Raw genomic sequence first — 11,095 nt, 5'->3', positions numbered from 1 at the left:
CGAAATATCTTTTTCTTTTCAATTATGACGTCGTTATACTTAGCCAAGTTGATTACTTAATCATTTTCATAAAACATCGCCTGTATAATATTGCAAGAGACAACTAACTGAAAATACCTCATAAAATAAATAGCAGTGAGTATCTAAAATCACGGAACTACAACACGTAGTCCGGACATAATCCTAATACATGGTTACAACTCGAATCTAAAGACAAGACATAGTCAAATCAATGCAGTATGGACAATCCCCATGCTCACTGTAACACCTCGTATATATCCGATTTGTTAACATGTTAAGCTACGCTTAATTTAAAAATGCGGAATATCTTTTTCATTTCAATTATGATGTCATTAATCATTACCAACTTGCTTATTAATCAATTACTAAAACATTGCCTGTATATAAGTATTGCAAAGACAACTAACTGAAATACATCATTCATTAAACAGCATAAATATGTCTCTAGTCCCGAAACTACAAAACGTAGACCAGACAAACTAACAGTTTATACAACTCTAACTAAAAGTACTACCATCACGTGGCATGGATAATCCCCATGCTCACACAAATACGGCAACAAGCCCAACATAGTCTCATCATTAGCAACATAATAATAAATGGCAGAAAACATAAACAACATCATATCCAGCAGATAAACAGCAATATCATAAACAGCTAAGCTCCGGCCTCCTGCCGCCAGAGGTATCAGCCCCCAAATTACCTGAACCTGAAAATGGTGCCCCAAACGTGGAGTGAGATCTCTAAAAAGAAATCTCAGTAAGACAAGTGATCCTCAAGGATCTTCCACCCCAAGCTCGCTTACATGTGCAATATAAGTTCAAAAACAGTTTAATATCATTTCCAAAACAGTGCAATGTAGCAGATAATCATGTCATGTGTGTCAATACTATTCTACTGGCCAGAGAAATGAAGGATTTATATACGTCTAATACCCACAAATAGTGCAAGACGCTACTTGCATCCATCCCGGATCACCGTTTTGTATGACGCTACATACTCAGGCTTACCATCAAGATGGAACAACACATGCATATTAAAAGCCATTACACATAAAGCTCAACAACATTTCAAATATTCAAAGCATATAACACAATATGCATATAACCAGATCCCTATGGGACATGGTGGAACCACAACATGGCTAAACCGAGGACACGAAAGCTTACCTTGCAAGCTAGCTATCCAAGCCAAGAGTCCACAGCTCAAGTCCAACACACAGCAGATCACAATCTGATTTAGGACCAGCAAGCATATCAATATTCATAGCTCATAAGCATAAATATAAAGACTACGTTTTCCTTTTACGAATTATGTCTTAAGGCTTCACACAAAGCCACAAGCCCTTAACCACTTAGGTTCTGACTTAGATAATTTATTACAGAAGTACCACTTCATCAAACTAGGGTCCACAAACCTATACAACACCTCTGTATGAACAGTGGCTGAAAACTCAGAATGCACACTCACACTCCCTCACCATGCAAGCTCTCATAAGCCCAAGGTATTTTGGAGAAGAAACCAAGAAGAAAAGAGGCTCCTTGGCTCCCAAAATGGAGGAGAAGGTGGCAATGGATGGCTGACTACAAGGCTCAGCAAAAACTCACGTAAAGGCAACAATATGGCCTAGGGTTTTGTGCAAAAGTCCTATATATAGGCCACTTAAGAATTAAACACACAGTATTAACATTAATTGCTACGCTTAGCATTTTAATCCCAAACTCAGGATTCTTAACCTACTCAATTATACAAGAATTATTATATTTTTCTTATATTTTTCGGAGCACCTTTTCGGTACGCGCTTTTACCAAGCCGGTGTCAGTTCAGACACCAATTCTCATTATTTTAACTTGAAACTCGTTTTCCAAGTCCTATATATTATTCTAGTAATTATCATGTACTTTTTATAATTTTCCAGGATACTTTTTCGGTACGCATTTATACCGAGTAACAGAACCGGTATCTGCACTTTTCGTCCGAAAAGCGACTTTCAGCATTATTAACCACTCTCTATATTTATCTAAGCCTCATATTAATTATTAGGGTCAATTATGGAATCATTTCCTAATTTCTCATAATTAATTAATTAAATTCCTTAATTAACGGTGCAGGTTCTTACATTCACCCCACCTTTTTAAGGATTTTGTCCTCAAAATCAGAATATACATGTCTCTGAAGTCGGGATACTGCCGGAGAAGCTCATGCTCTCGCTCTTAGGTACACTCCTCAGGAGTTCTTCCTGTCCATTGCACTTTGACCATCGGAATGATCTTGCTCCTCAGCTGCTTCTCGCCTCGATCGAGAATTCGGAGTGGTTCGACGAAAGTTTTCAAGTTCTCCTGAACCTCCACATCATCTGGTTGCACCACGTGCGAAGGATCCGCTACATACTTCCGTAGCTGAGACACGTGAAACACGTCGTGGATGTTGGCCAAGTTCGGAGGCAAGACAAGCCGGTAGGCAACAGGTCCTACTCCACCAAGAATCTGATAGGGTCCAATAAACCGCGGGCTCAGCTTCCTCACTCCGAGTGCTCGTCCAACATCGGTGACAGGTGAAAGTCTCACAAACACGTGCTCACCCTCACTGAACTCCAGTGGACGATGCTTAACATCATAGTAGCTCTTCTGGCGATTCTGCGCCTCCTTCAACTTTTCCCTGATCATCTGGATCTGCAGGGTGGTATCTTGGACAAAGTCTAAGCCAAACAACTCTCTATCTCCAACCTCAGACCAACAGGTAGGAGTCCGACACCTCCTACCATACAACGCCTCGTAGGGTGCCATGCCCAGGCTAGCATGGAAACTGTTGTTATACGAAAATTCAACCAACGGAACGTACATATCCCATGTTGAACCCTGCTCCAACGTGCAAGCCCTCAACATGTCCTCCAATGTCTGGATGGTTCGCTCAGTCTGTCCATCAGTCTGAGGGTGATAGGTTATACTCAGTCTCAACTGCGTACCAAAAGACTCCTGCAGCGCCTCCCAGAACCGAGATGTGAACTTCGGGTCCCTATCACTAATGATACTCTCGGGCACCCCGTGAAGCCTCACGATCTCGTGAACATACAGTTTGGCTAACTGCTCTGTAGTGAAGCTCACCTTCACTGGAAGAAAATGGGCAGACTTCGTCAATCTGTCCACGATGACCCAAATAGAGTCACAACTAATCTGAGTCTTTGGAAAACCCACAACGAAGTCCATGGAAATGCTCTCCCACTTCCATTCCGGAATCTCTAGAGGTTGAAGCTTACCAGACGACTTCTGGTGTTCTATCTTCATCTTCTAGAAAATCAAACACTTGGACACATAAACAGCTATGTCCTTCTTCTTACCCGGCCACCAGAAATTTCTCTTCAATTCTTGGTACATCTTAGTCGCACTAGGGTGGACCATAAACTGGCCTTTATGGGCCATAACCTCTTCGGTCAAAGGACCTCGAGGAATTACAACTCGCTTCTGAAACAACAGAAGTCCATCCTCATTCCAGGACACGCCATCCTGATTCTTCACATAATCAAGGCACTCTCTCTGCACTTGTGCCTCTTTAATCTTTTCCATGATCTCTTTCTCTACTCTCACAGTCTCCATCTCGAGAAGTGCACCCCCAAACAAGGAAGTCACTGTCAAATCTCGAAACTGCTCAATGATATAGTAATCCCCCATGGTCAAACTGGATAGACTCACGGATTTCCGACTCAAAGCATCAGCTACCACATTGGCCTTGCCAGGATGGTACTTCCACTCAAAGTCGAAGTCCTTCAGATACTCCATCCATCTCCGCTGTCTCATGTTCAGCTCCTTCTAATCAAACAGATACTTCAAGCTCTTATGGTCACTGAACACCGCAAAATTCATACCAAACAGGTAATGCCTCCAAATCTTGAAAGCAAATACAACAGCCGCCACCTCCAAATCATGAGTCGGGTAGTTCTCCTCATGAGGCTTCAACTGCCTCGAAGCATAGGCAATCACCTTGCCCAACTGCATCAACACACAACCAAGTCCCTTCCCGGAGGCGTTGATGTAAAGCTTAATTTGCTCATCAGAATCAAGAAAGATCAACACAGGTGCGGTAGTCAATCGCTCCTTCAACTCCTGAAAACATTCCTCACACTCGTGAGTCCAAACAAACGGAGTCTCCTTCCGGGTAAGGCGAGTCAATGGCAAAACCATGGTGGAGAATCCCTTAATGAACCTCTGATAGTAACCTGCCAAATCCAGAAAGCTCCTCACTTCAATAACCGTCTTGGGCCTCTCCCAATCTAGCACGGCCTCAATCTTGTTCGGATCCACTGTAACTCCCTCTGCAGAAATCACATGCCCAAGAAACTTCACAGACTTGAGCCAAAACTCACATTTCGAAGGCTTTGCATAAAGCTTCTTCTCCTTCAGCACTTGCAAAACAATCCTCAGATGCTCAGCATGCTCCTCCTCCTTCTTGGAGTAAATCAAAATGTCTTCAATGAAGACGATCACAAACGGATCTAGGTACGGCTGGAAAATCCTGTTCATGTAATCCATGAACACTGCGGGTGCATTTGTGAGTCCAAAAGGAATCACCAAATACTCAAAGTGACCGTATCGCGAACGAAACACGGTCTTGGGGACATCCTCCGGCTTCACCCGAATCTGATGGTATCTGGACCGGAGGTCAATCTTCGAATACACACAAGCACCCCTGAGCTGATCCAGCAAATCATCAATACGCGGAAGGGGATACTTGTTCTTGATCGTCACCTTGTTCATCTGCCTGTAATCGGTGCACAATCGCATTGTCCCATCTTTCTTCTTCACAAAGATGACCGGTGCTCCCCAAGGAGACACACTCGGCCGAATGAAATCTTTCGCTGAAAGTTCCTCAATATGCTTCTTCAGCTCAGCCAACTCCGGTGGCGACATCCGATATGGAGCTAATGAAATCGGCCCCACACCAGGCAATAAGTCAATGGAGAACTCTATCTCCCTCTGTGACGGAAACTCAGGAATCTCCTCAAGAAACACCTCAAGGAACTCCCCCACCATAGGAATGCCAGTGATATCCTCCTGTTTCTCACTCACCAAACCTCCCAACATGACATACCCAAATACCCCTGCTCGCAAAGCTCTCCTAGCCTGCAGCACTGAAATATATGGCGAGGAACTAGCTATGGAATCACACAGAGACATCACCACTCTCTTGGCACAACAATCAATCAATGCACAGTTTCTGGACAACCAATCCATGCCCAGAATAATCTCCAAGTTGGCCATCGGCAATCCTATCAGATCTACCGAGAACTCACGGCCGTCCCACTGAAATGCTACATCACGATGTACAGTGGTAGAATCACATATTTCTCCGGTGGCGGTAGTCACCTGCAACGGTGGAGAAAGCACAACACTGGCAACTCAAGCCCCAAAGCAATCGGGGTTGCAATAAATGAGTGCGTAGCCTCGGAATCAAACAAAACATCAACTGATGAATCACCAATGGACACAGTACCTCTGACAAGGTTCAGAGCTCTATCCGACTACTGGCGATCCAACGTGTACACACGTCCAGTAGCAGGTGGCATTGCAGGTGCCGAAGTAGGTGCCATCGGAACCATCTGAAGAGGAACTGTCTGAATTGCAGCAGCCCTCGCTATCGACGACGGACAGTCTCTAGAAAAGTGGCCCTCCTTGCCACACTGGAAGCAGATCAGCTGACCCGAAGCACAACGACCAGCATGCTCCTTTCCGCACCCCGCACATCTCGGAGTGAAAGGAGGCCTAACAAAGCTCCCCTACTGTGAAGCAGTCCTCTTGAACTGACCAGACGCCTGCCTAGTCGCCAACTGTTTACCTTTGCTCTTCCCAGCAAACTTCCTGTCTTTCCAGGAAGTGGAACCACTTGTTCCCTTGTTCTCATCAACCTTGGCCCTCTTGGCCTGCTCGTAATGCAGACATCCTCAATGTTCTTACACTGCTGAACCAGTGTACCAAAATCCCTCGAAGCAGCTCTAGCAATATGCTCTGCAATCACCTCACTAAGTCCCCTGCGGAACTTAGCAGCCAAAAAGGTCGGAGTGGGCACCGCCATCCGAAAGTGTCCGAACTTCACAAGTTCATTGAACTTGGCCAGGTACTCGTCAACAGACATCGAGCCCTGAACCAATCTATTGAAAGTAGAATTGGCCTTGAAGGCCGAAACATGCGTGAGGGAAAAACAAAATTTTTCGCAAGCGGAACACACATGCATATCAAGATACATACTTTAAGACGTATGTCATACCTTGTTCGTGAAAACTCAAGATGTTCAAGGTAGGTCTGAAGGGTTCAGACCCTCTAACGTTGATCCACACCACCCGCGTCTAGATACAAGAACTCCTTCCAGTATGGTCGCCGATTGATCACCACAAAAAGGCTTGCTATGCGCTCAGTGTGTGATGCAGGAGGCTAGGTAAAAGTGATTAGAAGAGTGAAGTGTTTTAAGAGAAAACCTCACAAGGGGGCGCATAGATGAGTAGAGAAAGGCTTGGCTTTTCACAAAAACCTAAGGAGGAACTAACTACACATTAAGCACACAAGAGGAGCCTTTTAAGTTTCAAAAACAAATCAGATTTTTCTCCCAAAAATCTGATCAAAGTGGCGCCCTATGGGGAGAGAATAAGTGGAGTTGTTGCATTTCAAAAATTGGCAACAGCATCCCAGAATATTCTCATGAGACTAAGTTCAAAACCTAGTCAGAAATCTGATCATGAATCATCATATAATCAGCTATATGGTGCGCCCCATATAGCCTAAAAGGTGACCGGATACATTTGAGTTAGTTGCATTTCAAACTTAAATCAACTCACTCAAATATTCTCCCAACAGACCGTATCTTCTGGAGCTGATTTTGATGATCAAATCTAGCCAAAAATAGCACCCCATTATCCTTGGATTATGTCCAAAAGATCTCCTCCTGATATGTTCCAACAAGATCTCATCTTATCCTTTTTTTATGAAACAACTTTTCATAGCCAATTCAAATTCGAATTTCAAACATTTGAATTCAAACTTTCAAACACTTAAATTTTGAATTCAAATTCAAATTCTAAATTCAATTTCAAATTTCAAATTTCAAAATTCAAATTCAAAATTCCAATTTCAAAATTCAAAATTCAAATTTCAAATTTCAAATTTCAAATTCCAAATTCAAAATTCGAATTTCAAAATTCAAATTTAAAATTCAAATTTCAAATTTCAAATTCAAAATTCAAAATTTAAACATTTGGTAATTAATTTAACTAATTAAATTAATTAGTAATGTCTTGGACTATCCAAGCCCATTACTTTGATCCATGCGCCCTCCACCCTATGTGTGGAGTTCCAAACTACTTCTTGGGCTAATAACAATTGTTAGGCCCAATACCTTTAATGCTAGAGCATCTAGACAATTAGGTGTTAGTGTGTGACCCATTAGGTCCAACATAGTCACTGACATAAATGGGCTTGAGCCCAATAAGCCCACAACCCATCTAATGACAACACAGAGCACTAGCAATGCTTTGTTGCCCCAGAACTAGTTAGATTAATGACTTGATCATCCTATTACACATATTTGGTTTCCGTATATATTTCCTTTCATTTCGGTTACCTTCCCATGAAACCTAGGGTAAGGAAGCGTATCAACCCCTGCGGTTTAGGGTAAGCTTTATTCGAAATAGGGAATCTTCAATTTACAGACTCTAAAGGCAGATCATCTCATGATCTCTTTTACTATGCATAGATTCCCGAGTCCCTGTAAATGTCATCCCGATTTCTCCGGTTTACAGATAACCTAATCTCTCACAGAGATTTGACGAATTCCTTCAGCTTATCACCCTAGCCCTGTGTTCTTTCAGGACAAGCCCAACAGTATACCTACGAGTCTCCATGTTTCAGGCAGACGAGGTGCACAATCAAAGCATGCCTTCTAAAACACAACCTAGGTAATAACTTCTGATCTTAGGAAAGACATACCCAAAAATAAAGAGACTATTCTAATTATACTCTCCGTGAGAGGTCCTCATAGAGTCTCTTTGTGGGTCTGTTCAATGCGAGCTATACCCTTATAGGTCCACCCACGACTTTAGCTAAGACATCTCCATATCTGTAGCTCATGAGGTCTTTACCTTGCATCCAAATACAAGTAGATAAGTCGTGCTAGTCTTACCCGAGATCACTGATCCCCATTCTCAGTGTCTCTAGACTAGGAACATAAAATTAGGAATAAACATGCAGTATCCTTGAATCCTCATGATCGTGATCTCATCACAGATACTCAAGAGATACCTATTTTATTCCAAGGGGTTTATCTAGTTACTCATATAAATATTAATAGTGATATTGAGACAAAATATGAAACAGGATAAATAGTTCTTTTATTTGCGACAATATAAAAGGTCTACATATATCCTAATCTAATCAAAAGATTGTCTCTAGGACATCCATATACTAACAAGCTCCCACTTGGCCTAGAGCCAATCAGACCTAAGTCGTATACCCAAAGCCTCATAATGACTATCATGTTTTCTCTGAGAAACAGCCTTTGTCAGAGAATCGGCCAGGTTATCATCTGTGGGAACATAATCCATCTTTACATCCATCCTATCAATGATTTCTCTAATCAGGTGATATCTGTGGAGCACGTGCTTAGATCTTTGATGAGACCTACGTTCCTTTGACTGCGCAATGGCTCTAGTGTTGTCGCACAACAACTGTATGGGCTCATCCACGCTTGGAACCACCCTAAGTTCAGATATGAACTACTTGATCCACACGGCCTCCTTAGCCGCTTCTGAAGCAGCTATATATTCAGCTTCTGTCGTTGAATCTGCTGTTGTCTCCTGCTTGGAACTCTTCCAAGATACTGCCCCACCATTTAAGGTGAATACGAACCCTGACTGTGACTTGCAGTCATCTTTGTCACTCTGAAAGCTGGCATCAGTGAACCCTTTCACTGTTAGCTCATCAACCCCACCATAGACTAGAAACACATCCTTAGTTCTTCTTAAGTACTTAAGGATGGTCTTGACTGCCGTCCAGTGACCCTCTCCAGGGTCCGACTGGTATCTGCTCGTAATGCTTAAAGCATATGAGACATCTGGTCTCGTACATATCATGGCATACATGATGGATCCAATAGCCGAAGCGTATGGAATTCCACTCATGCGATCCTTCTCAGCCTGTGACTTAGGACACATGGCCTTTGAAAGATGTACCCCATGGCTGACGGGAAGAAAACCCTTTTTCGACCCTTCCATGCTAAACCTCTTTAGCATCTTGTCAATATACGTGGATTGAGATAAACCCAGCAGCCTGTTTGATCTATCTCTATATATTTTTATACTAAGTATAAAGGCCGCCTCTCCCAAATCCTTCATGGTGAAGCTTTTTGAAAGTCACTCTTTCGTTGTTTGTAATATAGGGATGTCATTTCCTATTAACAATATGTCATCTACATAAAGTACTAGGAAGACGACATTACTCCCACTAACCTTCTTGTAAACACAAGGTTCATCCTCGTTCTTGATAAAACCGTTACTCTTAACGACTTCATCAAAGCGAATATTCCAACTCCTTGATGCTTGCTTTAGCCCATATATCGACCTTTGAAGTTTGCATACCATATGCTCCTGATCTTTGATTTCAAATCTTTCAGGTTGTGTCATGTACACATCCTCTTTCAAGAACCCATTCAAGAAGGCGGTCTTGACATCCATTTGCCAAATTTCATAGTCGTGATATGTCGCTATTGCAAGTGTGATCCTAATAGATTTGATCATGGCAACAGGTGAGAAAGTCTCATCATAGTCAACTCCTTGTCTTTGACGATACCCTTTCGCAACCAACCTAGCTTTGTAGGTCTGAACGTTGCCATCTGCATCAGTCTTTCTTTTAAAGACCCATTTGCTACCAATAGGAACTATTCCTTGCGGTTTAGGAACCAAGGTCCATACCTTGTTTTGATACATCGAATCCATTTCAGATTCCATGGCTTCAAGCCATCTAGAAGAGTCAACATCCTTGACTTCCTCTTCGTAGTTACTTGGTTCATCATCCTCGACGGTTTGCTGATTCTCAATCACAAACCCATACCTCTCAGGTGGATGGATGCCCCTCGTTGACCTACGGAGTCGTGAGTTTACTTCTCCATTGGAGAACGTCGCCTGCGGAGCAGACTTGGGTTCCTCAATCTGTTCATGTGGTTCTTGAACTTCTTCAAGATCAATCTTACTCCCACTGGCTCCTTGAGAGATCAAATCCTTCTCAAGGAACTCAGCATTCTTTGACACAAACACTTTGTGTTCATCCATGGAGTAAAAGTAATATCCCTTAGTACCTTTGGGATACCCCACAAATAGACATTTAGTACTCTTAGCACTAAGCTTGTCTGATGCCAACGCTTTGACATAAGCTAGCGATCCCCATACCCTAAGGTAACTCAGGTTGGGTCTCTTACCATTCCATATCTCATATGGTGTGGTCTGAACAGATTTAGATGGTACCCTATTTAGAAGGTATGCCGCTGTGTCTAGGGCATATCCCCAAAACGATTTTGGAAGTTGAGTCTCACTCATCATAGACCTTACCATGTCTAACAAGGTCCTGTTTCTTCTTTCGGAGACACCATTTTGGTGTGGTGTGTAAGGTGCAGTAAACTGCGAGAGAATTTCATTTTCTCTCCGATAATCCTGAAACTCATGGCTCAGATATTCACCACCACGATCTGATCGTAATGTCTTAATCATCTTGCCACGTTGTTTCTCTACTTCATTCCTAAACTCCTTGAACTTTTCAAAGGCTTCGGATTTATATCTCATTAGGTACACGTTCCCAAATCTTGATTTGTCATCAGTAAAGATAATGAAATAGGAGTATCCTCCTCTAGCCTCTATAGACATTGGCCCACAAACATCAGTGTGAATGAGTTCTAATAACTCACTAGCCCTATGACTCTCAAACCCCTTGGGCTTGTGACAAGTCATTTTCCCAGCTAGACAAGATTCACATTGTCCATAGGATTCCAAATCCATGGAATCTAGGTATCCATCTGCATGCATCCTAGACAATCTTGTTTCGTT

Source organism: Gastrolobium bilobum, unplaced genomic scaffold, assembly GCF_033153095.1.
Source record: "Gastrolobium bilobum isolate Gb01-03AN ecotype WA unplaced genomic scaffold, APGP_CSIRO_Gbil_v1 utg509, whole genome shotgun sequence".
NCBI lineage: Eukaryota > Viridiplantae > Streptophyta > Magnoliopsida > Fabales > Fabaceae > Gastrolobium > Gastrolobium bilobum.
This window is presented reverse-complemented; position numbering follows the sequence as displayed.